This window comes from Triturus cristatus, chromosome 8 (assembly GCF_964204655.1).
Source record: "Triturus cristatus chromosome 8, aTriCri1.1, whole genome shotgun sequence".
Lineage (NCBI taxonomy): Eukaryota > Metazoa > Chordata > Amphibia > Caudata > Salamandridae > Triturus > Triturus cristatus.
Window position 1 is genome coordinate 1,523,498,900 of NC_140591.1, and position 21,727 is coordinate 1,523,520,626.

Below are 21,727 nucleotides of genomic sequence, written 5' to 3' on the forward strand. Positions count from 1 at the left end.
TTACGCGAACCTGTTCGTGGGCTGGTGGGAGAAGCAGGTAGCCTGGGCAGAAAGCAATGTGGCCTGGACCAGCAATGTAATAAGCTGGAGTAGGTATATAGATGATCTTTTTATCATCTATAACGGCACAGAACAGTCAGCCAGAGAGTATATCCAAATCCTGAACACCAATAACTTGAATCTCAGATTTACAGGCGAAGTCAGCAAGGAAACTGTCAATTTCTTAGACCTCAAAGTCTTTTCTGCAGATGGAAGACTGTGCACATCTCTGCACAGGAAACCAACTGCAGGGAACTCTATTCTACAAGCTAGCAGTTGCCATTCAGGGAAAACTATCAGCAGTATCCCGTATGGCGAACTGCTCAGGATAAAAAGGAACTGCACACGCGAATGCGATTTTGAAAAGGCTGCAGTAGAAAGTATGAATAGACTAAAGGCCCGAGGCTATTGCAAAGATATATTGGTGGAAGCTAAATCCAAAGCAGACAAAAAATCTAGAAAAGATCTTATAGCGAGTGGTGATCGCAATAGACCTAAGGCTGTTGCAACTAACAATCTCAGGATGATCACTGACTACTCAGAAGATGCCTTTGCTATAAGAAAAATCTTTGCAACAAATTGGCATGTCTTGAGGTCAGATCCTACAATAGGGAAGGATCTTCCAAGAGTACCCTTAATTACATTCAGGAGAGCAAGATCCCTAAGAAATACCCTAGTCCAGAGTCACTGTGGGAATGAGAGTAGAACTCCACCTTTTGGGGGAGTGGTGGGTTTCTTTCCATGCCTTAAATGTAGGGCATGTAAAAACAGCAAAAAGATGCTAGAATACTCAATACCAGGAGTTAAAGAACCCATTAAAATCAAGAGCCTGATGAACTGTAACACCAGCCACACGGTGTACTGTTTGGTATGTCCGTGTGGCCTACGTTACATCGGCAGCACGATCCATCCCACCAAGATAAGAATTCTGGAACACCTTAGGGCAATACAGAACAGGGATCCCACTTATCCTGTGGCCAGACACTTTGAGGAGTGCCACAACAGCAACAGGGACCAGTTAAGTTTCTTCTGTATTGACCAAGTACCTCTGAATGTTAGAGGGGGAAACAGGAAGCTGTCATTACGTAGGTTAGAGTCAAGACATATTATTGACAATCAGACTAAAAAACCGGGAGGTCTCAACAGTGGTGAGGAAATGGCAGTGCATCTGTAATGTTAAATATGTTTATACTTACCTATGCTGCTTGTTCTTTATGTAAATATGTCTTCATTGTATCAATGTCACTAGTATCTTATTAGGGTGGAATCAATCTTTCAACATAGATACATGTGACTATTGATTATCACTGTTAATGAATGTACTGAAAAGCATAATGAATTCAAGCCCATCCAGGGCGGAAATTAAGATTGTTATGCATGTAAAAACTTGTGTTTATTTAAACAAATAGTGGTTTGCACAATTAAGCCCATCCAGGGCTATAAGTTTGTTGAAACAAATTTACGTTTTGATTCATCCATTTTGCTTTGTTGTAACAAACAACATGTTCAGTAATGGCCGACACCAATGACCAAAGTATGGTTGGTGTCCTTTGTTTATGTTTAACAGTGGATATTGATTTAAGCATGTCTCAGACCGGCGCCGGCTACCATTGACAAAGGCGATAGCTGAAACGCGTCTGGTCGTGTGAAGAACCCATTAATAAACCTTGGGTTATCCATTCCTGTGAGTGCTTGGTCCATTCATTTGTGCCGTGAGCTATGGATTGCTGATCCGTGCGGTTTCCGTCACTGCACCACTAAAGCACCCGATCGAGAGTGCAAGGGAGTTAAGGCGGGGATTGAGCTTGATATATATATATATATATATATATATATATATATATATCAGCACTCTTGGGGAAAGTTCGTACCGATGTTTAATCAGCAAACAGACGCGTTTCGGAAATTCCTTCAGTCTATGGACAATAAATGCCCTAGTAGGTTGGTTGAAAGAATGTCAGTGTCTTTAGCTTGTTATCTTAACTTAAGCTGTTGTGCTTCTTTCACAGTGGGTTTCAACTTAAAAAATGTGTGTAGTTTAAGTTCTCTTACAAATTTCAAAAGATCGATCCTTGTCTGGGTGAATTCAAGGCGGTCATTGGGGCAGAATGTCAATCCTAATTCAAGGCGGTACGTCTGGGCAGATTATTGAAACTACTAATAACTGTAGACTATACCAAGAGAAGGAGAAGACAAGAGAAGTAATATGACGAAATTGTTTAGTCTGAGTATCATTTTTGATTCTGCACTGTATATAGTTGTCGTCACTTTTTTGCTCAAAGACTTTCTTCCCCCTTCTCTGTAGGCCAATACCTGGCGCAATATCGTGTAAGAGGGATGTGGGCCATACATACTAAACTGAAATTGTAAATATCTCAGTGCCGGACGATCCACGGCTCTATAACCAATCTACTAGGGCATTTATTGTCCACTGACTGAAGACAACTCAATTGGAGTTCTTTGTTATATTGTACATAATTATGGTGCAATTTGAGTAATGGTTAGTTTGACTTTTAATGGTGGTACGTTCACGCATAACAGGTATTTGGCAGACATCGCCGATTCACGGCAGAATTTCATAAACATCAACTTTCATTTATGATTTTATCTATGATTGTGATTTTATGTCTTACTGTAGTCATGTGATGGTTCTATACGATGAAAACAATTGTGGCACTGTATATAAATGTAACACAAACACTGTTTAAAGATGGCCGCTAGTGGAAGTGCATTCATCCATATACATTTCCGTTGTCTATGTTGTTGATTAAGTGTTGTTAATGAATTTAAATGGCTTCTCTCAGTGATCAAACTAGACACTGATGAAGGGATTTCCGAAACGCGTCTGTTTGCTGATTAAACATCGATACAAACTTTCCCTGAGAGTGCTGTACTCTGTATGCGAAAAGCCTCGGAGTTTGGTAGCGTCGATATTTCGTGGGACACCACCACGTAAAAGCACCCACCTGCAAGAAGTCCGGTGTCAAGGTGCAAGATGGTAGCGTGATATATATATATATATATATATATATATATTCACTGAAAAAACCATAGGTTTCAGGGGGCGTTATAGTTAACCATTGAAATTCCCCCGTTATAGTTAGTTCGGCTAATTATAACTCGCATGCCGCAATGCACTGCTGATGACGTCACATATTACATCACTCATGACATGGTCAGTGACATCACTGATGACATCACTGATGACATCTCAAATGGCATCACTGATGACATCACTGATGACATCATCCAGTGAATATGTGTTTTTCTGAAAATTAAACATGTTTTATATATGTATATCTCAAGGTCGATGGAAGAATAAATGGGTATATAAGTGTCTAAATGGATGATTTCTTTTTGCAAAATTGATTGTATAACTGACTGATTAAGTGTATCTTAGTGAATACATGGCTTAGTGAGTAATTTTTAAATATGTAAATATCTGTATCAGTCTCTCACTTTGTGTATAAGTGGCTGCATGGGTTGGTGAGTAGCTACATGAGTGTCTATATAGGTTATTAGTTGTTTTTTTGAGTATCAGTATGAGTGTCTGAGTGTCTGTATGGTTCGGTGGGGGTATTACGTAGTGCATAGGTGCATGAATGAGTGACTCACTGTTTGTATGTGTTGAAGACAGCATGTGTGCAGGACTGTATGGGTGGATGAGTGTGTGCATGGGTGTGTTAGTGAGTGAATGACTGTCTCAATAGTGTCTTTATGAGTAACTACATATGTTTTAAACTAGTATATGTGACTATTGGTGTATAAAAGTGAGTATATGTGAGAGTGAGAGATTGGAAGAGTTCCTGTATGAATAAGTATGTGTTTCTATAAGTGATTGTTTAAAAGACTAAGTATGTGTAAGTTTCTGTAGAAGTAAGTGTGGTGGTGTGTGTATAACTGTATATGCAAGTAAATGGATGTTTGATTCTTTATTAGCATGAGTGACTATGTGTGTGAGTAACTCTATGGATGAGTGGCGTTGTGTAACAGGATGTATAGGTGTATGAGTACATATGATGAGTGAGTACATGTATGAGTGACTGTATAGGACTGTTGGTGAATGAGTGGATGTGTATGTGGATCTTAGAATTACTGAATAGGTTGTTGTAACTGGTATTGGTATGTTCATTGTTTTGAGAATGTTAGTTTCTATTTTTGAATGTGTGTATCAAAGGTTATATTAGGGTGAGAGGAGGTCTGTCACTCTATCACAAGGATGATGCCATCAGTGATGTCATCAGTGATGTCATTTGAGATGTCATCAGTGAGGTCATGAGTGATGTCACTGACCATGTCATGAGTGATGTAATATGTGACGCCATCAGCAGTGCATTGCGGGCGCGCGAGTTATAGTTAGCCGAACTAACAATAACAGGGGAATTTCAATGGTTTTGTACGAGTGAAAAGTCCAGCTAACTATAACGCCCCTGAAACCTATGTTTTTTTCAGTGAATTTCTAAGGTTTTTTACATGCTAATTCATAACTATAATGTGCCTGAAACCTATGGTTTTTTCAGTGAATTTCAAAGGATTTTTAAATGCTAATTTCTAACTATGCCTACAGAGATAGGACGTGTGAAGAAAGAAGTAAAAACGTACAGAAAGAAAAAAAAGAAATGCAGAAAGAAGCAACAGAAGTCCTCAAAGACGAAGAAAAGTGCAGGAAGAAGGATAACGTGCAGAAAGAACAAACAGAAGAGAAGAAAGAAGCCTTGTTGCAAAATCATGCTGTACCCTCAACTTTTTCAGACGGATACTGGTGGTAACTGAGTCTGACTAACCAGTCCTAGAGCCAGTGCTATGTTAAAAGACACAGTGAAAACACCTACATACACTAGGGAACACTATGTGTTAGGGTCCCCCTGTGATTAGCATGACCTCTTCTGTAAAGCCCTAGTATATAATAGAGCAGGGGGATTAAAACTACCTCTTAAAACGCCACAGGGCATGTTTGCACACGACACCTCAGGCCCCGTCCCCTCCCTTCCCCACTGTGTAAACACGCCCTGTGGCCATTTTAAGTTGAGAGATTAAGTCCCCTTGAATCCTGAGGGTCCCTAGGGTCCAACTAGACCAGTATGCACCTCGAGTAAGCTCCACAGAGCTGCGTTGCAGAGAGATGTAAAAAGGGGCACAGCCTAGACCACCTCTCTGCAACGCAGCACAGTGGCACTTACTGGAAGCACCTGGTGGGCTAGTTGGCCCCCAGGGTCCCTCAGGATTGAAGGGGAATTTTTTCCCCAACTTAAAACGCGCCACAGGGCGTGTTTGCACACGTTAACTCAGGCCCCGTCCCCTCCCTTCACCACTGTGTAAACACGCCCTTTAGCTATTTTTAGTTGGGAGATTAAGTTCATTTGAACCCTGAGGGTCCCTAGGGTCCAATTAGCCCACTAGGTACCTCCAGTAAGCGCCACAGAGCTGCGTTGCAGAGAGGTGTAAAAAGTGGCACAGCCTGGACCCCCTCTCTGCAACGCAGCTCAGTGGCACTTACTGGAAGCACCTGGTGGGCTAGTTAGCCCCCAGGGGCCCTCAGGATTGAAGGGGAATTCTTTCCCCAACTTAAAACACAACATAGGGCGTGTTTGCACAAGTCACCTCAGGCCCCGTCCCCTCCCTTCCCCACTGTGTAAACACTTCCTGTGGCCGTTTTTTAAGTTGGGAGATTAAGTCCCCTTGAATCCTGAGGGTCCCTAGGGGCAAAATAGCCCACTAGGTACGTCCAGTAAGTGCCATTGCAGAGAGGTGTAAAATGGGGCACGGCCTGCACCACCTCTCTGCAACGCAGAGCAGTGGCGCTTACTGGAAACACCTGGTGGGCTAGCTGGCCCCCAGGGTCCCTCAGGATTGAAAGGGAATTATTTCCCCAACTTAAAACGCGCCACAGGGCGGGTTTGCACACATCACCTCAGGCCCCGTCCCCTCCCTTCACCACTGTGTAAACGCGCCCTGTGGCCATTCTAAGTAGAGAGATTAAGTCGCCTTGAATCCTAAGGGTCCCTAGGGTCAAACTAGCCCACTAGGTACCTCCAGTAAGCTCCACAGAGCTGCGTTGCATAGAGGTGTAAAAAGGGGCATGGCCTCAGAACACCTGTCTGCAACGCAGCTCCCTGGCGCATACTGGAGATACCTGTTGGGCTAGTTGTCCATCAGGGACCCTCAGTATTGAAGGGGGAATTAATTTCCCAACTTACAACTGGCCAGGGGGCGTGTTTGCAGAGTGCTGCAAGGACGGGGTGTGGCCTCCGGCGCGATGCCGGTCTTTTATTTAGTTTACTTTTTTAAGAAGGAGGGCTGTGTGGCCCCCCTTGTTTTTCTAATTTATTGGCCCTGGGGACCCCATCCCACAGGGCCTGCACCCTAATTTTTTTGTTGAAAAAAATAAATGTGGCCCTCCCAAGGCCTTAATCTGCCCCGGGGACCCCAACGCCCGGGTCATGGCCTTTTTTTTTTTATTCTTTAGAAGGGGGGCTGCGCTGCCCCCCTCCTCAGGCCACTTATGGCCCCGGGGACCTCATCCCCCGGGGCCGGCCTTTGTTTTTTAATATTTTAAAAATATATATGTTTATAGAAACACCTAGGACATGCTGGACAAACCGTATGTACCTATCACCATGACGATTTGCGTGATATTCATTAAAAGGCGACTATGCATACAATGAATCCATGTGGAATGTAATTACACCGCTAGTGAAGCACTGACGTGTCTGACGCCCTACCGTGCCTAATCCTGGCGCCCCCGCCGGTGGGTACTCTCCAAGTAGACACCCTTGTCGATTATTTATACAAACATGGGTAGCTATTGACGGGCACATTTAATACACACGCACACCAAGCCATTCAAAGAGGATTCGACAAAAATTCGACCAAACTATGCAAGAAGCCCCCCTCATGGTTAATAAAACACACATCCACTGCCGGATGTGTAATACTTTTTATTTTACTCACTGGAAAGGAGACAAACCTCACTTGAGAGTCACAGCGTGCTCCTGGCTGAGCCCAATGCTGTGTTACACCCACCAGTGCCCGCCGAGTGCCACACCTCTGTGTTGTATTCCACCAGCTAGTGCGTATGCTATGACTCTCTCTAGCCCATGTGCACTGTAACACCACCCCGTGAATGTGTCATGCCACACTTGCCTTCGCACGGGTCATATTGCCCCATCTAACTTGATTCCTATGTTATAACGCACAGCGCTATGCCATACATATTACAATCTGGGATCCATATCTTTGTCACAGTGCATATGCAACGTTACACTCCCCAGCACATATTTTATATCACAACTTTAGAGACTAGTTAGGTTACACAACACTGCCCTATGCATGTTACACTCCAAGGCACATATCGCATAGCACGCGCTAGTGCCTGTGCTATCTCGCGCTCTCCAATGAATATGTCATTGCGCACAATGTATTGCATATTATATTTCACGCCCTGGTTCATCTTATATGACACTTTTTGGTGCATAGTTTATACCATATACTATATCTAGTTTTCATTTTCAATCGTGCTCTTAGGACTATGTTCTATATAACACTGCGTCCACCTACCCTTTTCACGGGCATTACATTTTGCGATGGGGGGTGGAGAGCCAGGGGGTGTTTCTGCCAAGTGAGCCAAGAGTCACAGTCACAAACGTCCTCTTCTTCCTGAATAAAAGTGAGATTATGCTGCATACTTGTTCATATTTTAAGTAGTTCGCACAGACACACATTTTAAAAACAATAAAGTTCCTAATACCCACCTTCTCTGAACAGTCAGCTTGCTGCCCCATCCACCTCCTCCCTATCCTCTGTTGTCTGAATCCATGGACTAGCCTCCTCCCTCCTGTCATGTATGGTCTGATGTGCTGCCACTGCCCTCCATTTAGCATGATGTACCAGTCCACTCCTCCTGCCCTCCATTGCCCAATTCTATGGCCCATCATTGACCTCCTGCTTAGCCTCTGTGCTTAGCTGGCTGCCCCTATTCTCCTTCCCCCTGCCCTCCGGTGTCTTTGTGCATGCCCCTGCTCCATCCCTTTTGCCCACCATGTTCCATGGACCTGCCACTCCTATCTACTCTGAGTGTTCTGTTGAGCTGCCACCCCCCTCCCACCTGCCTAGCATTGTCAGATGACTGTAACCTGTCCCTGCCACCTCCACCCTGCCTGTCCACATGCCATGCCCCTATCCCCTTCCTCCTGTCCTCCATGGTCCATTTCACTGCCACACCCTTCTGCCCTCCCTGGTCTGTTGTGCTGCAACTGCTCCTCCTGCCTGCCCCTCACGGTCTGTTGTGAGGCCCCTTCCCCTGAACTCTTTTGTCTGTGCCCAGGTCCTTACCCTCCCTTCTATCCTCCATGGTCCTTTGTGCATGCCCCTGCACCCTCCTTCTTGCCCATCATAGACATTGTGCTGCCACTAACCATCCCGCTTGCCATGCATGGTCTTCTGTGCTGCCATGGCCCCTCCCACCTTCCCTGTGTGGTCAGCTAGCTGCCCCTGAACCTCTCCCACCTTCCCTCCATGGTCTGTGTGTATGCCATCATAGTCTCACTGTTGCTCTCCATGGTGTGTCTTGTTTCTAGTGCCCATCCTGCCTGACCTCCATGGTCATCTTGCTGCTCCTGCCCTGCCCCCTTGCCCCCAGCCCTCTGTTTCCATGTGCAGACCCTATTCCCTCCCTCCTGGCTTGTCTGTTCCATTGTAATGCCCCTGATCCGTCCCTCCTGCCTCCTGTTATGCTGCAGCTTTCTCTCTTGTCTGTCCAAAATGGTCAGCTAGCTACCATTGCCTCTTTCCCCTCTGTTCTCAGTTGTCCATGTGTATGGTCCTGCCCCCTCCCTATTGCTTTCTATGGATTGTTGTGCTGCACTCCCGTCCCACATGCCCTGTGTGGTGTATTGTGCTGCTGCAAACCCTGATGCCTGCCCTGTAGGGTCAGTTTGGTGCACCTCTCCATGTCCCTCCTGTCCTCTGTTATCCGAGTCCATGTCCCTACCCCAATTCCTCCTGCCTACCATGATCCAATGTACTATACTTGCGAACATTTTGAACTTGGTTAGAGGGAGATTTTGAAAAAAACTGGGGTATTGATTTTCCCCTTTGAGTTACATTGAAAAAGAGGAGATTGTAGACAGGAGACAGATCAAATAAAGCCCATTTGAGCTTAAAAACATTGGACGTTTCCTGGCTGAAACGGGTCTGTTGGCATGTATGGTTGTACTACCACTGCCTCTTCCTTCTGCCCACAATGGTCTATCAAATTGCCACAGCCTCTCTTGCCAGTCCTGTATTGTTGGTTTGTTGCCCCTGCTCCCCTTTCCACTGCCCTCCATAGTCTGTTGTGCTGCCACTGCCTTTCCTGCCTGCCCAGTGTGGTCAAATTGTTGCCTCTGCACTCTCCTACCTGCCTTCAATGTTCAGAGTCCGTGCCCCTGGCCTCTGCCTCTCAACAGTATCCCAATGAACAACTAGATTGCTAACATTCTATATTTATTACAAAAGTGTGGAACGCCTGACGTCATCTTGATGTAATCAAAACTGTAATACCTAGAGAATTTCCTTTAGAAATTACATATATGAGAGGGTCTTATTTGCATCAGAATTATGGTTAGTGCTCTAAAAAACTATAATGAGGACATATTTTCTGAGTTTTCAAATAGCGACAAAGAACTTTTAAATTATTTGTAATCTTTATGTTTTTTTTTATCCAGTTGACCACTTGATTAAATGTTGCACCTAGGGGAGAGGATGTGGTGCTACTTCCAGAGCTGCAGACTTTGCAACTGGGGAACCAGGTTGGAGATTCTGCTTTAGCTCTACATTCTGTGATTCTGGTCAAATCACTTAATCTCCCCATGTCTACAACCAAAATGAATTCTTGTGTGATGTAACCAATGCTCATGTAAAGCACTCGAATACCTGACAAGTCTGCACTATATAAAACTGCAAATAGACAAAAAATAAGTGTTTTGCACACTTCCGTCATTGGGCTACATGTGGGCTACATCTGGGTGATATTTGTGCTGCATTTGGGCTCTTTTGTCTCTGGTGGCCATCTTGGGAGATTTATTTGTTATGAAGTTTCCTAATTTCCTCATTTACTGCAGTCTCCTCAGTAGGAAATGCTTTCAGTTTTTTACTTTGATTCCATCAAGAAGGTATTCAGATATGTCACACATTTGCCATAAATTCTGAATGTTTGCACTTTAGTTGCTCATTAGATCACTGTAGTAAAGCTACTGCTCACCACGGAAGTCTGCTGCTGGTATTAAAAGTGCATGTTTCAGTCTGCATATCAGAATTTTTCAATGAAATAGAAGAGGATTTGAGAAGTCACTCAAAATATGCCCTAATTTTTCTTTCTTCAGCACTAATCAGAATTTCTATGGCAAAATGAACCCACTCATTGTGTTCCTTTTTAAATGAAATGTTTTAAGTGTTACCAGTTTATTCCAATCAAGATGGCTTCAGGTGTGCCATACTTTTGTCATAAGTAAGACAGTAAGCGCTCTAGTTGTTCTTAAGAACACTCTGGGACATTCTGTCATTGGGCTATACTTGGGCTACATCTGGGTGATATTTGGGCTCTTTTGTCTCTGGTGGCCATCTTGGGAGATTTATTTGTTATGAAGTTTCCTAATTTCCTCATTTACTGCAGTCTCCTGAGTAGGAAATACTTTCAGTTTTTTACTTTGGTTCCATCAAGAAGGCATTCAGATGTGTCACACATTTGCCATGAATTCTGAATGTTAGCACTCTAGTTGCTCATTAGATCACTGTAGTAAAGCTACTGCTCACCAGGGAAGTCTTCTGCTGGTATTCAAAGTGCATGTTTCAGTCTGCATTTCAGAATTTTTTTATGAAATAGAAGAGGATTTGAGAAGTCAAAATGTGCCCTAATTTTTCTTATTGCAGCACTAATCATACTTTCTATGACAAAATGAACCCCCTCATTTTGTTCCTTTTTAAATTAAATGTTTTAAGAGTTACCACTTTATTCCAATCAAGATGGCTTCAGGTGTGCTATACGTTTGTCATAAGTAGGACTGTTAGCGCTCTAGTTGTTCTTTGGAACACTCTGGGAAGCTGCAGTAGAATACAAAGGAATCAACTGACAGTCTCTGCCCTTGTTGGATGTACATGTTTTACTGAGAATGTCAGACTTCATTCTCACATGACTGAGAAAGATAATGTGAATTTACAGAAAATATGCTCTCAGTTTAGCTTATAGATCACCTTCCAAACCTCTGTGGGAAAAGCATGAGAAAAGACTTTTCTCTCAAACATGATTCATGATATCACAGCAGAAGGCTTTTTCACATGGTAAAATCAACTTAGAACACACCACAATTCCTAAAAAGAGTATGGTACCATCAACAAATGATTTATAATGTAACTAAAGTCTTAAAACCTTCTATTAACTGCAATGCTTTTTAATGAGGCGCTATCATGTATATTGGTCCCAAGATGGCTGCCAACACTTCTTAGATGAAGTGCTGACAGCCAATCAGATCTCACGATGAGATGTGTGGTTAGGCTCCACCCAGATATATCTATCTTTTTAACTCAAATTTTCTCAGGAACTACTGAACGAATTTACACCATTTAAGCAAAAGGCACGAGTCTGAACTGAAAGTTCGGGCTGTAGCTGCGTCAACAGGTCCTATGGGAAAATGCATGGGGAAAACGCGTTTTGGGACCCCCCCTTTTTTCTCGGCACTCGCTTCACGAATCACCGTGAAAATTTCAGGAAAGGAGCGGACCGGAGCTTGCCAAAAGTTTGGAAAATTTTGCGAAGATCCGTCAATCGACTCCAACGTTATTCCAAATAGAATGTTGCGGATCTCCTATGGAAAATAGGTCCTAACTATAACTACCTACTGGCGACTGCCAGTAGGTTATATATATATATATATATATATATATATATATATATATATATATATATATATATATATATATATATATATATATATATATATATATATATATATATATATATATATATATATATATATATCTGCGATTCCACAGCGTCTCAGCCTTTTCGCAGCCACACAGGGACACGGACCACAGATTTGTGCCAATTTTCGTTTTTATTCAGATGCCGCCATAACGCGTTTCAGCTCCTTCGAGTCTTGTTCACATGGTAACGTTTCTTAGCGGCAGAAGCATTTTTAAAGTAATAACGTGCTCTGTGATTGGTTCACACAAATCAATGGACATAGTAGAGGTATTCTACGTGGCTTTGTCACGTTTGTCATATATACAAATACATTTCTTTAACAATAACAATTTGCGTTTAGATGTTTTTATGATTTGCAATTTTTCCAATGTTCATAATATTAATATATTTTGTCATGGTATGCTATAAAATAATACATGCTTAAATGCGGTTTCTGTGTATTTTATAATCATACTAGAAATGTATTTTGTCAGAATTTATTCGTCGTATAAAATACCCACAATTTAACAAAAGAAGACCTGTATCCAAAATTGTGCAAATAGTGCTATAAAGTGCTACATTGATGTGAAGTAAAATGTGTAAGTGTGTTTAAAAAATTGTAAATATATGTGTATTTCTCATTGTCACACCGATATTGCTGTTGGAAGGCATTGCCTTTTGAAAATATTATATTCATAAACTGTTTTTTCTCTGATCTTGTCCAGAGTAGTATCAGGTATCGACAGACTAGAAAAATGTATGGGTGAATATGTATATTGAATCATATAAGGGGTATTGTAGTAGTACTTGAACATACATCCCAAACATGTGGTGCAAAATCATGCTCACATAAATATATATAAATACATAAATAAATATATAAATATATAAATATATAAATATATAAATAAGCACATAAATACCCCAATATTTAAAATATCCAAATATGTCATGTTTTCAAAATTTTTCATAAAATTCCATAAAATTCCATAAAACTTTACCACTATTATTCGGTTTCCAAGAGTACATGCTAGACAGATAGGAGGTTATTCATATGCAAGTATATAGATCTTCCGTGATATTGAGACCACCTGGGGTCTTTGTGTCGAGGTTTAAAATGTACTGTGTTTCTAGTTTTCTCAGTTTAACCTCTCTGTTTCCACCCGTCTACTTTGTGGGATACAGTCTATTAGGAAGAATCTTAAATCCTGACTTCTTGAGTTATGGTATTCACGGAAATGTCTGGCTACCGGATATGTGTTGTCATGATTGTTGATGGCTCTAATATGTTGTAAGATCCGTTTGTGTGCTTGTAGCTTAGTGCTACCGATGTATTGTAGCCCACAGGGACATATTAGAACATAAATTACATATTCCGTCTTGCAAGTAAGTAGCTTTTTTATTTTGATTTCCTCCTTACAAAAGGGTGTTGAGTATGTAGTTCTGTTTATGCCCAGCTGGCATGCCTTGCATGTTTTGCATCTATAAAAACCATAATGTGTTTTGAGCCAACTACAAGATTCAATTACTTCGGGGGTTGTAGAAACAAGTTTATCCCTCATGGACAATCCTCTCCTGTACGTAATAGATACTTTTTTGGGCAAAGATTCTCCTAGGACTGGATCGCTTAGGATAAGTGGCCAATTACTCATTATGATTTTACGTAGCTCTTTATGTTGGTTGTTGTAGTCTATAATGAAGCGAAATTCTCTTTTGGCACTGTCCTCCGTAGCATTTACTGCTAAAGACTTTGATTTAGGTTTTATTAAGTCTAAGCGATCCCTGTTCATGGATTTGGCTATTGCTCCATCTATGGTTTTATGAGAATATCCCCTGGCAAGGAATCTATTTTTGGCTAGTATTTGTTCCTGTTTAAGGACTGTCTCGTCACTGTTTATACGTCTTAATCTGAGCATTTCCCCGTAGGGAATGCTGTTGATTAAGTGTCGAGGATGGGCACTAGAATTATGCAGAGTTGAATTACCTGCTGTTTTTTTGCGATAAAGTTTGGTTTCAATTTTGTTTTTGTCAATGTATATGGTAGTGTCAAGAAAGTCAACAGATGAGTTGTTGATAGTACCAGTAAATTCGAGATTTAAATTGTTATTGTTGATAGAGGTTAGGAAATTTTCTGCCTCCTGTTGTCCTCCCTTCCATATTATAAAAAGATCATCAATAAATCTTAGCCAGATAATAATGTTGTTCTTCATGGTTTCTCTGAATTCATTGGCTAGAACCAGCTCCTCCCACCAACCCATGTGAAGACACGCGTAGCTGGGGGAGAAGCTGGCTCCCATAGCTACTCCCGTTAACTGTTGATAATGCATGTTATTGAACATAAAGACATTGTTATTTAAACAAAATTCAACCATATCTGTTAACATTTTGCTGTGGTGTGTTAATTTTGACGTCCCCCAGCTTAAATAATGTTGAAGTGCTTGTAGTCCATCACAGTGTTTAATGCTCGTGTAGAGCGATGTTACATCTAATGCCATCATTAGATAGTCCTCCTGCCATTGGATGTCTTTAAGTTTGTGAAGGAAATCACTTGTATCTCTTACATATGATTTTAAACCTTGTACATGACTTTGCAAGTAATAGTCCACATATTGTGAGGTATGTTCTAGTAAACTCCCACGTGCCGATATGATTGGTCTGCCAGGTGGTTGAGTTTTGTTCTTATGGATCTTGGGAATAAAGTACATGGATGCTGTTGTTGGGCTATCATTTTTTAGGAAATTATATTCTTCCTTGGTTATAAGGTCTTTAATTCTCCAATTTAGTAATTTGACATTGTACTGCTGGTATATTGTTTTTAGATCTGGTCCATTTATTTTTGTATAACATTTACCATCGTTTAGTTGTGATAATGCTTCCTTAAGGTACTCCGTTTTCTTCCAGATAACAATATTGCCCCCCTTGTCCGAATTTCGTATGACTATGGAGGGATCATTGCTCAATTTTGACATTAGTTTATTGTAATCCGCTGATCTTTTGTTGTATCTAATTTTTTCATTCCGTACCCTATGATGTAGCTTCTTGATGGCACCAGTTAAGTGTTCATTGAAAACATCAATGGAGTCTCTTTGACTGATTGGTACGAATGTGGATTTTGGCTTGAAGGGTGATGGAATTTCTGCTCCTTCCATTCTGATGTTAATGTTCGGCTCTATCATTGGTTCGTTGTCGAGTTGTACATTGCCTTCGCACCATAGATCATTGAGAGTGTCCAGTAGTAAATTTTCTTGATTAGCCACAGTTGCCCCTGTTACTGTTGTCATTGTTGGATTTTCAGGATTCACTTTTTTTGTTTTTGTTTTGTCTTTTTCTTGTAATAAAAAGTGTTTTTTTTTGTTTTAATTTTCTTATACTCCTGTAAATATCCATCCTGGTTCTTGAATAATTGAAGTTGCTTTCCGGACAGAAAGATAGGCCTAGGCTTAGAATTTGTTCTACCGCTTTGGTTAGATCAATGTCAGATAAATTGATGATTGTTTGCTTGGTTTCATTGCTTGAACTCACTTTCTCATCCATCTTCCCCTGCCTCTCCTTCTGGGATTTGATGGCCCGAATTCTCGCCTTGCGCCTCTGCCTTCGTTTGTAATTTCTTGACTTTCTGTCGGTTGAGCTCGTGGGCGCAGGGTTTGCCGTCTGTCCATACATAAAAAATTGATCTCATCTCCTGGCTCTGGTACCGGTTCCGATATCCCCACTGTTTTGTCTCTAAGTTCGGAGTCCGAACCACTATCCATTGCGGAGCTTAGGTCAGAGTTGTATGTTGGGGTAACCAATGTATCTCTTGTTGATGTATCTTTTCTTTGATTTTCCTTTTGGTTTGCTCTGGTACGTCTCAAAGAATCGTATTTCCTAGAGAAGGTGAAGATCTGTCCCAATTCATAGTCTTTCTTATCTCTTATGAATTTATAGGCTTTCCTTTCCTTTATTTTGTTCTCCTCCTTTTTCAAGCGTGTCAGCATTTCCTTGCGTAATTTATCAATTTGTAATTGGTTTGCCTCGGTTTTCTCGTAATTTGAAATTTCCTCATTTAGTTTGTCAATCTGTTCCAATAATACGGTGCGGTCAATTTCGGCATACTTGATTAGAATTAGGACTAAATTTCTGGATGATTCAAGATTGCATTGTGCCCATTCCTGCATCATTTTTGGGTTTGGGTTCTCGTAACTTGGGGCAATAAAGATTCTGAGGCCGCGTGGTATACGACCCACATCGATGTAACCTTGTAAAGATTTTGATTTTGAAACGCGTCGGAAATGGCAATATTAACGGAATAGGAAAGTGAGCTACAGTGGGGCAAACACTACCGGAAGGTTTGAACACTGTTGAGTGCTCTCTTAAGCTCGAGGGCTTTGGTTTGAAATATTTTAACGTGGCTGCCCTTGGCCGGAGAAGAGAGGCACCATTTCTTGTAAAGACAGGAAGGCTTGTAGGGGAACGCTTTCTCTTTGTGAAAGCACGATGTTCAATATGCTAATGAGGCCCGCATTTTCCGAGTTCCTACCTACAAAGGGAGTAAAAAGAAGCTTGAAATAATCACAGGGGCATGGTGCCTACTATAGGTTATGTAATTACTCACCCTGTTCAGGACCACAACGACCATCATGCTATCAGGCATTCATTGTGAGCCACGCCCACTGAGGGCAGTTCATTTAAATAAATGGAGAAATGAATTACAAGGTGAGCTGTCTGTGCCTCTGTGAAGCAATCCATGAGTAAGAGGCGTGCTGGCCTCGAAACGCGTTGGAAATGGCAATATTAATGGAATAGGAAAGTGAGCTACAGTGAGGCAAACACTACCGGAAGGTATGAACACTGTTGAGTGCTCTCTTAAGCTCGAGTGCTTTGGTTTGAAAAATTTTAACGCGGCTGCCCTTGGCCGGAGAAGAGAAGCACCATTTCTTGTAAAGACAGAAAGGCTTGGAGGAGAATGGTTTCTCTCCGTGAAAGAACGATGTTCAATATGCTAATGAGGACCGCATTTTCTGAGTTCCTACCTACAAAGGGAGTAAAAAGAAGCTTGAAATAATCACAGGGGCATGGAGCCTACTATAGGTCATGTAATTATTCACCCTGTTCAGGACCACAACGACCATCATGCTATCAGGCATTCATAGTGAGCCACGCCCACTGAGGGCAGTTCATTTCAATAAATGAAGAAATGAATTACAAGGTGAGCTGTCTGTGCCTCTGTGAAGCAATCCATGAGTAAGAGGCGTGCTGGCCTTGAAACGCGTCGGAAATGGCAATATTAATGGAATAGGAAAGCGAGCTACAGTGGGGCAAACACTACCGGAAGGTTTGAACACCGTTGAGTGCTCTCTTAAGCTCGAGGGCTTTGGTTTAAAAAAATATATATATATATATATATTTGCTGAAAAAACCATAGGTTTCAGGCAAGTTATAGTTAGAAATTAGCATTTAAAAAACCTTTGAAATTCACTGAAAAAACCATAGGTTTCAGGGATGTTATAGTTAGTTGAACATTTTGCTCTTAGAAAACCATAGCAATTCCCCTGTTATAGTTAGTTGAGCTAACTATAACTTGCGCCCCCGCAATGCACTGCTGATGATGTCACATATTACATCATTCATGACATGGTCAGTGACATCACTGATGACATCTCAAATAACATCACTGATGACATCACTGTGTGTTTCTATAACATGTAAATATGTTTTATATATATATATATATGCCATGGTGTATTGAAGAATGAATGGGTGTATAAGAGTCAGGATGGATGATTAAGTAGGTGTGTGACTGACTGTATAACTGAGTGATTAATTGTGTCTTGCTTAATGCATGTGTTAGCGACTGATACAGACAATCACACAGTTTAGTTTGTCAATTGGTGTGTAAGCAGTTCCATGGTTTGGTTAGCAACTAAATGAGGATCTATATGAGGTATTGATTGCTTGTCTGAGTATCTATATGGGTGCCTGAGTGTCTTTGTGGGTGGGTGGGGGGTGTGACTCTGTGCATAGATGTGTGAGTGGATAATTCACTGGGTATATGTGTTCAAGTCTGTATCTGTGAAGGTCTGTATGGCTGGGTGAGTGTGTGTATGAGGGTCTTGGTGAGTGAATGTATGCCTCAGTGGTACATGTAACTCCATATGTGAAAGGCAGTATATATGAGTGTTGGACTGTATAAATGACTATATGTGATAGTGAGTGATTGTGAGAGTGCCTGTATGGATCAGTGTGTGCTTGAGTGTAAGTATGTGTTAGTATATGTTTAAATAAGTGACGTGGTATGTGTATAACTGTACAGGTGAGTAAATTAAAGTGTGATTGATTATTTCCATTACTGACTAGGTGTGTGAATAACTCTATGAATGAGAGGCGGTGTGTGAGTGTCTGTATAGATACAGGGGTGGGGGAATCATATCGCCCAACGCCCTAACCATGTTGATTTTTATGATGGGCAAGAAGATTTAATGTCTATTTTGTCTGACAGACAAGTAGATATTAAATCACGTAAATAATATCGGAGCTGTGGGCAAATAATATCGGAGCTGTGGGCACCGTGAGGCACACAATCACTCAGAGATGGGTAATAGAAAGTCAGAGAACCTTTGGAGGCTTCTAATCCACGTGAGCACCGGACCGCGCTCCCTCCACCCCCCTTCAATGCTATCAAATTACCAGGCACAGGAAAAATATATGCCCTGCCCCCTTACAACATGGATCAAGCACTGTCAGCAACTCAGCATCAAAACACGCGAGTTAACATTGGCCTTTGGCTGCACCTCTTTACCCGCCACCACCGAGGAAGGGAGCAGGTGGCTATCACCCGTGCAATGGGCCGAGGGGCCTGAGGTACCAGCTGCTGCAGGGTACATCCTCTTGCCGTCACTTATACTAATCTGAGTTTTGTAGAGAGCACCAAGAAGGAGGCGTGCAAGAGACATGGCAGCGCACTGAACTGACTGAGGGCTGTCGGAGGGAAGCGGTGAGAATCAGAGGCCAGTGGGGAGGCCTGGTATATGTTAATTGTGAGACTGCATGCGCCTGAGGCATGGGGGTTGTCTAGTGTGAGCCTGCTTGGGTGTGTTACATGGGTCTGTTCTGCCGTAGGCGTATGTGTGCCACCCGTCAGTGTGGGCCACTTTGTGTGTCACTTGTTTGTTTGTGAAATGGGACTCCAAATGTCCGGTATTTATAGAGCGCAACATAGCTGCATTCGGCCTGTTTCTAAGCGCTTGTGGTTTTCAGGAGACACTGGCAGGTCAACTTGTCTTGTCAGGGTCACAAATCATCTGTAAGGAAATCCACAATTAAACTTTTTTTTTTAATAAACGGTGCTCTAGGCGATATTGATTTAAGACTATTGGTAAACTCAGCCTGGTGGTAGGCTTAGGGGCACCACTGTTCAGAAAAAAAAAGAATGCCCATGCATTTTCCAAGATCATGAAATACAGGGAATCTCAATGACCCAGGAAAGCTGCACATGAAGGTGCAAGAAAACCTTGCTTCAAAGCAATGCACTTCCAGCATTCACTTGTAAGAGGCCGAGGAGGGGGTGGGACAGGAGGGGAATTCCCTGTCTTTTCTTGTCTGGTCAGCCACTTATTTTACTCTGTGTGGGCCTGTGCTCAGAGATCTGCTCCCCTGAGCACCCTCTACAGTGCTGAATGGTCATAAAGGATATACGACAAGCTCCATGGTGTGCTGCCAGCACAAAAGCCAGTTTTCACAGGGGCTACACTTCCCAGCTGTCTCTCTGACACTGAGGCTGAAGCAGCCAGGCCATGCATTGTAGTTTCACTTAAACTGCCTGCCTCCGATAAACTACTGCATCAGAAACTGAGAGGTATCTGGAATGCAGGTGCAGAGGCAGGGCTACTGTATTTATTTAGTGCTGCAGCCGAGTACTGGCTCATCAACCCCAATGCTTCTGCGCCAATTAAAACAAATATGCAGTTGATGCGCACATGTGCAAGGATCTTTCTGCCAGTTCCTAAGGACTTTGTCTTCCTCTCAACTGAAAAGAAAATGCTGTGCTCTGACCCTGGATCCCTTCGACATTAGAATGTAGTAGCTGATTAGAGCTGGGCTTGTGGTGGGATGGAAAGAGTCATTCTATGGTGTGAGCGATATCACCACATACCTGAGAGATAGCACAGCCTGTGAGCACACCTGCTGCATAAATCATGTGCTATGCATCTCTTAAGTGTAGGTCGAAGTACCTGACACACCCCATCACTTATCCTTCAAGATGCAGAATAGAGCACCTACAGGAATGGCAATACAGTGTGCTCGAGCAAGAAAAAAAGCGCAGTGAGTTCACATACCTACTGCCACCATAACTGTAATTGCCTAGTTTACCCATACTCTAGCACGGTGCTCTAACATTCCTAATGTTTTCTTTCTCTGCCTCACCCGGAAATGCGAGGCGAATTCTGGTTGCAGTAGCGCTCAGGCTAAAAGCTCACTCTCAGAGTGGGCCTGGCAGCTATTAAGATCTAACTGGTTCCATAATTGCTACAGATCTATATTTTAGCAACCCACCCCTAAACCGCTTCTAGCTAAACGTGTGAAGAAACAGTAGCATGTATTTGTGTCTCCTTGTATTTACATTTTAACTTGAATAAAGGGTGGGGGTGACTACTAGAGGGTCTTTGTGCCTGCAACCATCAGAGTAGGTGCTGTATACATTACTATATTTTATTGTTATTAATAGTGGTTTTTACTTTATTTGCTGTCAGTGGAAGGTTTGGTTTCTATTATATTTGCCTGAAGTGATGGGGAGGTTCATGTTGAGAGGAGTTGTAGATTTTCCTTAATTGCTAAGGTATCAAATGCACTATACTTGGAGGGGTCTTGTGTATTTGAAGACCTTTACACCTTATGTGGCTAGGGCTAGGAAGCAGGGAGAGATGGGCTTGTGACATGTTGGCTGTTGTGCAGTGTGTTGGTCTGTGCTTATGGTTTTGGTGTACTTCCTGCTCGCTTCCTCCAACAACCTTTTCTGGTACTTCAGGGAAATACTAGACATGTGGTTGCAGAATAGGTTAGGTGATGGTCACAGAGCACAATGACTAAGGGAGAACATGAAAATGAGTAGTGGCACTTTTGGACATTTGTTCAGCTGTATAGCTAATATGTGATTTAGACGTCCTGGTAGCTATAGCATAAATTAACATAACTCATCTGATAGCCTCTGACTATCCATCAGGCTAAGAAAGTGTTTCCAATTCTACTATGATTGAGCCCAGGTGTCCTTGATAGGTGTGACATGGAATGCTGAGTCCTTCCAATTACTTACTACCTCTCCATCTCAATGATCCTGATGCCTTCACATCTATATTGACAGTTTCTTCAACTTGGTTCTCCTTCCCTTGGCTGTGAAAATGAAATGACGTTTGATTTGCTGCTGTGTGAGAGTATGTGAGTGCTATCTATACTACATATCTTTTATTCTGAGTGAGAAACTTCCACATTCACCGAAGAGTTGTATCTCTTCATGTCAGTAAACCTTGTGCTGCTGCTGCCATTACTGCACCTGTACGTGCAAGAGAAACTTGTACTGATACTGCCAGCTTTGTATATGATGCTTGTTAAACCAGGCCAGGAGCGTAAAAGGGAAAATGTATTTAACTTCCCCATTAAAAGTATAGAAACCCTAACAAGAATTGTGGATACTGTCTCTGTGAACCACAATACGTCTGCTACGTGATTTTGCTGCCCCATGGAGAGTTAATAAGCTCGGCCAAGAAGTGCAGTTAC

At 42.2% G+C, this 21,727-nt stretch overlaps 1 long non-coding RNA gene across 1 annotated transcript in view; it reads right to left on the reverse strand.

Annotated features, from left to right (window-relative positions):
- LOC146806048 (uncharacterized) overlaps positions 1-21,727 on the reverse strand; it is a 448,584-nt gene that overhangs the window by 322,250 nt on the left and 104,607 nt on the right. The window lies entirely within an intron of this gene.